This window comes from Neltuma alba, unplaced genomic scaffold (assembly GCF_004799145.2).
Source record: "Neltuma alba isolate B1F8T4 unplaced genomic scaffold, ASM479914v2 tig00013347_pilon, whole genome shotgun sequence".
Classification (NCBI taxonomy): domain Eukaryota; kingdom Viridiplantae; phylum Streptophyta; class Magnoliopsida; order Fabales; family Fabaceae; genus Neltuma; species Neltuma alba.
In genome coordinates, this window is record NW_021637615.1 from 255,420 (window position 1) to 262,563 (window position 7,144).

A 7,144-nucleotide genomic window follows, 5' to 3' on the forward strand; every position below is an offset into this window, starting at 1 on the left:
AATATAATAATGAGACAATCTTATCTATAGTTTTCTACTTACGTTATTGACATTGAAAATTCTAGAAAAGAAATAGAACATCCTTGGCAATATACATAAAAGAACTAGCTGGAGACGAGTGGGTGCCTCGGTGGTATTATATAATGCATCTAACAAAATGCTTACTAAACAGAAATATCCTCAAGGAGAAAGTAGATAAGAACCATATCAACTAGATGGGATTTTGTCATCGAAATAAAAAAAGGCGAAGTGCTAACCTACGAGGACGAGAAAAAAAAGTTTCCTTCTCCTGATTTATTCTGTCTTGTCATTTCTAACTAAAAGTTGGACATATACATACACGTGTGCGCGCGCGCGCGCGCAGTACGCATCGTGCTGGCAAATCAAAGCTAGTGGGTTTTTAATAGTAATTTATAAGATACAAAACTTAAAATAACACAAATCTCACTTAATCAAATGTTAATCTTCTTCAGAAAGAAGAGGCCGACCCTGCCGCCCCATGATTTTTTTTTCCCTCCCCCCAAACGATGAGGCTCTTAAAGGAAGGCATCATGTACATATAATGTGCGCCGTGGGTCATATAATTAGGATACAATATTAGACATAAGATAGTGCATGAAGAGTTATCTCCAAGTGTGTTAGTGGGAAGCCTGGGAGGGATTAAAAAAAGGGAAAATTTCACTGTAGGACCGTAGAAGACAATTAATCTCAAAAAGCCCCCAAAACTTTCTGAAACCTCACTGCAGGACCAAGGGGCCAATCTGATATTAATTCCACAAATGAAATGACGCTACTCCCCTAGTAGAAACTTATTTCCTTGAGGAAACAAGTGCGGGAAAGCGTATTTGCAAGGAGAACTAGCCAATTTGCAGAATAAATACATATATTCACACGTGGAATCAATCCGTTCACATGTGCACTGGTTCACCTGATGCATGCGTCCGTGAGGGAACAAGTGCGGGAGAGCGCATTTGCAAGGGGAACTAGCCAATTTGTAGAAGAAATACATATATTCACATGTGGAATCAGTCCGTTCACATGTGGACTGGTTCAGCTGAAGCATGGGTCCGTGAAGGAACAAGTGCGGGAGAGCGCATTTGCAAGGGGAACTAGCCAATTTACAGAATAAATACATATATTCACACGTGGAATCAGTCCGTTCACATGTGGACTGGTTCACCTGAATCATATGTCCGTGAGGGAACAAGTGCGTGAGATCGCATTTGCAAGGGGAACTAGCCAATTTGCAGAAGAAATACATATATTCCACATGGAATCAGTCCGTTCACATGTGGACTGGTTCACCTGATGCTAAGGGTAGTGGCGTCATTTCGCTTGTGGAATTAATATCAGATTGGTCCCTTGATCCTACAGTGAGGTTTCAAAAAGTTTTGGGGGCTCTTTGAGATTAATTGTCTTGTGCGGTTCTACAGTGAAATTTTCCCTTAAAAAAATGTTGTTTTGAAGGCTATAATGGTCTCTGTATAAACCACATATCGCATCAGCCAATTAAAGATATATATATATAGAGAGAGAGAGAGAGAGAGAGAGAGAGATCAGAATCTGGGGATAGTGTGGGTAGCGATCGAGAGAAATAATGATGGCGAGAAGAGTGGGTTTGATGGTGTGCATGACTTGGCTGGTTCTGGGCAGGCTGTTCATGTCAGAAGCCGAGGTTCAGATAATGAAGAACGTTAATGAGTCGTTGTCGTCGTCAACCCATTTCCTGAGCGGCTCCCTCAGTTTGAGCACCGAGAAGCATCAACTTCACGGCGCCTCTCACCACGCAACCATACGCGCCGTTAAGGTCTCCTATACCATTCAGAGAGGAATCAAATCGACCCAGTCCTGGAGGTCCTGATCCTCGACATCGTTCGTCATTAATTAGTTCATTTGATTATTAATTCATCCTCGTCTTACAAAAAATAAAGTTGTCTTCTTGTTCCTTTTTGTTTTGGTATGTAAGACAGTGTTTACATAGTGGAGTTTTTTCCGCCCGTCAACAAACAGATGAAGCTTGTCTGAACCTATAAATAATGTATTTGAATTGGGTTCAGACCTCTGCTATAAAACATGTCTGTTTTACTGATCTAGAAAACTGAAAATGGAAGCACATTCTATACTGGGGAAAAAGATAAACATGGAGTGTTTATCATAATAATAAGGGATAGCAAGAAAACCTTTATTTCAATAAAGACCATCCGTACTGATTAATTTTATACGGAGATTTGATTTAATTTTTGTATGTTTTAAATAATTTTTTTATGTTAATATGTACAAAATTTAAAATAAAAATAATTTTATAATTCACACTTTTAAAAAAAAAATGTAGGTTGAATGATCACTGAATTAGGATCGGAAAAAAAAAACACACACACACGCACGCGCACGCACGTGCACACAAATCATAGCTTGATTTTGCTTCCTTACCGCAAGTGGTGACGAACTTCTTCCTCTCAATCGCCCAAACAAACGTGCAAACTAATTAGCCATCAATCAAGGACGATGCTTAATTATCAAATTAAATCATCATTTACTCAACATTTTCAAGTTCGTCAATCAATGCATCACACTTGTCTAGTATAATAATATTATTTAATTTTTTGTTAGTATTAATTATTATGTGTGTATATTAATTTGGTTTAAGTTACAATCTGTATTTTCTCTTTGAAGAGATTTTGAATGTCTCGTGAGTTGCAGTGAAAGCTTCTTCTCAATTTGAACTAGAACAATATTCATTTTGAAACAGCTAATTAATCATGTGCTGTAATGAAATGAAATAACAAAAAACAAAAAAAAAGATAATTTTAATTTTTTTTAATTTAATGGACAGAGCCATTATGGGATATTTACATGATAATATAATCAAATAATAAATTATAAATTAAACCTAATTTCCTATATAGATAAGTGGACTCAAGTAGAAAGTAGAAACTAAGACATGCAAGCTGCAGAACATTGCGCAAGCATTGATAATGTTCTAAAATAGAATAGTGCTAATGCAATTTAATTATGTAGTAGTGCAAGATTTCATGCTATATATGTGTGTGTGTATATAAATCGAAAATAACGAGACAAGCTAAACTGCTAAACAACATGTAAGCAGCTGCCGTTAGAGAACTGTACTGACATGCTTGTTTTGTTCACACGGAGCGTGTACTCTCATGACGATCCCACTATATATATACACATGCATATACTCCTATATCCTACCTCCGGTTCTAATTACAAGAGCCAGTTGACTAATTTGAGGAGATTAAGGAAGTAAGTTGAGTTAGTTATTTGTTCTAAATAGTATTGTCTTTCCTAAAATATCCTTGCTAATCAAGTGTATTGACTAAAACTATCATTGTTAGAAAGGTTACTTGGAAGAAAAAAAAAGTATAAATATAGAGACAAAGTGGATTGAGGTCTTATATTTAGGACTAAAATAAAAGTCAAACAGAGTCTTATATTAAGAACTGGAGGTAGTATATGCTTTTCAATAACTTTTTTGACGCCGACATCTCTATATACTAAAAATACCAGAACTAAATATAGTTTAGAAACACTTATCCAAGCTCAAGTTAGCCATCCGTTGTTTCTTTTCATTAGTTGGGGTTCATTTTAGTTGGACATTTGCTTTTTAATTATAGCTTACTATAACGCGAAAGAAAATGTCAAAACACAAAGCAACTCAGAGGAAAAGTCATCACTTTACCGTCTATATATAATTATGGATAGACCACCAACAACGATAGTAAATGCAGGCACTACAAGACCAAACATCATATGCACACACATTTTAGTTGCATAATTATAACTAGTTGACCTTCAAATCGATGGAGCAGGATGGTAATCTCTTTAATTCAAAGGAGGATCGAAGACCATGCACAGAACCTTAAAATATAATGGTCGTCTGGGACAAAATAAACGATTTGTTAACGTTGTACGTAACTGTGTTCTGATGCTTAGTTTCTGCACGAATGAGAATATACATCTGTGCCCTTTCCTTGCTAACGAGTGTGGCTAAGAAACACAAACTAGGGTGACATTCATTTGCCAAAGATGAAGACCAGTTACACCAGAGAACACTCCAGCTTCTTCCATGAGAAACAAACAAAGAAGGAAAAGGGAAAAATAACTGAGAAGGCATTATATTGCCATTATTTTGAAGCACATTTATCAATCAGCGATGTGCCTTCACTTGTTTGGTGAGCGATTGTAAGTTGATTTCTCTGAAAGTTCGTCATCAACAAGTACAGCTTCTTCTGCTTGTGGCTTTAATGCCTGCAGCTTTGGCTTTGACTTGCAGGAAGCATCATCATCCTCTTTCAAGCCTGGAATGAAATCATCGTCAGGTGAGTCACAATATGAAATTGAGCAGACAATGAGTACGAGGCACAGCCACAACCCAAACTTCGCCATTATCGATCAGATTCCAAGACAAAGCTGAAACTCAGAGAAATGGATGTTGTTATTGCAGAGGAGATATCCTTAGGTCGAAGCCCAAAACCGAACGCAATGCAGTACCTCCATATATATATATACACACACACATATATATACTGAAAGCGCAATGCAATATCTACATATATATATATATATGCACGCTTACCCTAAAGCTAGGTTTGCCTACTTAAGATTCAAGATACAACAATCTTTTCAAAGAAATTAAATCTGAAAACAAATCAGTAGACTTAGAGGTTGTACGTCACGATGAAAGTTTTTGGAAATTAGCAGAAGTGGCCGCAACAGAACCAAATATTACTTGTTAGCTTCTGTTTCTTAGCCTTCCCATGAAAAGGCGTATGGCCTTTAAAATAAAGAGACAAATCACTTGGCGTGTTTGTGTGCCACTGGTCTAAGCCAAAACTAAGCACGCTTGCAACATATTATTGGGAATCATAAGTTTTGAGTCCATAATCTTCCGTCGCATAACTATTAGGTCATTCTCATTTTAGCTTCCAAATTGCAGCCATTTTAGTGGTTACAAGTAACAACAAAATTGAAATTAAAGAAATTAAACACTACATCTAATCCTTAATATAAGAGCTAGTTGATTAATTTTAGTAGATTAAGAAAGTTTGTTGAATTAGTTATTTACAATAATTAGGTGTTATCTTTCATAAAATATCCTTACTAATCATGTAAATTAACTAGAGCTACCATTTAATTGAACATTTAACATATACAACTACTATAAGAAGTATTTTTAAAAAAATAGATAAATATGAGAGACAAAACAAATTGGGATCTTATATTTAGGACTAAATTAAAAATTAAACTATCTCTTATATTAAGAACCGGAGGTAATATAATGCTGCTGATTTCACTTATCTCTCCCGCTAAGTATACCTTTCCCAGTTTTAGGTTAACTGGTGTGGAAGTAGATAGGGGTCGACTTTTGGCCGCATTTCAAAGTTGATTGGATAATTGTGTTCTTTTAATTAATTCATTAATTAATTAATCATCGCCAACTATCAAACCAATTAAATCGCCTCAACGTTTTCAAGATCAATCAATATATTGAATGTTTCGTAAGTTGCACGGAAAGCCTTTTTCAATTTCAACTAAATTAATATTCATTTTGAAACAGTTAATTAATTATATATGTGCTGCAATAACGAAACGAAAAAGTGGTGTCACCTTAATTTTTTTTAATTTAATAAACAAAGCTATTGCAGGATATATACTGTACATGATAACATAATAAAATAAATGATAAGCCTAACTTTCAATATAAGTGGACTCAAGTGAAAACTAGGACATGCTAATAATGTGCAGCCATTAAAAATGTTCCAAAATAGAATAAGTGGTTAGTCAAATTGGTGATGACAATCAGCTAAACTGAGTAAAAAGTTAATTATGGGTTAATCCGTTCGCCCAACTAAGGACAGGACGGACGGACACATGTTTCAGTGCTTGGAATAATTATTGGATCTAATCGACACATCACTCCCAAGATTTATTGGTTTAAGCTCTTCTAATTACCAAATTCCTGCCATTAATTATGCTCATTTTGCTCGTACGTATATAGTGTGTACTCTCATAATCCCACTGTATATTAACAGTAGTTATACATAAAATATATGCCACTCAATATTTTTTCTACTGGGTTTTATTAAATCCTTCTTGTGCTGGATCAGGACAAATAAATGAAATATACGAGTAAGTAGTTTCTGGGCGATTGAAACAGAGAGGAAATCAGTTTAGGCACTCATTGCTTTGATAAGCATCATAAACTCATCAGATTTGTATTGTTTAGATCTGATATAAACAATCCATATTTGATTTTATTTACTTTTATTTTTTTCAAAATAATTATTTTAATAGGTATAGAATTTAAAATAAAGATAACTATCATTTTTCTTCAAAAAGTGACTTTTTTTCTATTTAAAAATAGTTAATTAAAAATTTTAAATTTGAACTATTCAGATCAGATCTGAACGATCCAGATCATATGAGCTTAGGGTGTTCTTTAAGGTGATGAGCACTTAAACTGGTTCTGAGATTCTGAGAGTGCAGTAAGGACCAAATAATAATACAAGACAAATTAAATTAACTCGATCCCTCTTTTTCCTTTGAACGAAAACGTTAATTAATCTCTCACACAGCAGAAAGCATTCTTCTATCTCATGCGAACTTGCTGTGCGACCTAAATGGAATGCGGATCGCGGATTGATTAATTTGTGTGTGTGTGTGTGTTGTGTGGGTTGATTAATCTTTATTTCATGGGACTTGAAGATTAAAAGAGACATGTTTACCAACAATAGTTAAGATGGTAATAGTCTTATCTCAAAAAAAAAAAAGACAACACATGTTTGGATCTCAAAAAACATATTTGTTAAGATAATTTTAACCTTAAGCCATAGGAGATAATCATGTTCGGAGCAAGAGCTTAAGAATTTGATTTCACTGAGGGGGGGTTTCGAGTTTAACCATCCAATCCAGTTCTTGGTGGGAACACGTAGCCCCAAATTTGGGCTCTATTGGAAATTTGGAATGCAAAACCTAAGTCGTCTCAGCTTCATTTGGGCCCACATTAGGTTCATTTTTATGTCTTGTGATTTTTTTTGGGCCGAACAAAGGATGGCTTTTTTTCGAGTTGCAAGCAATAACTTCTTCCCTTGCCACCCCGGGGGAAAAAACAAAGAGATTTATG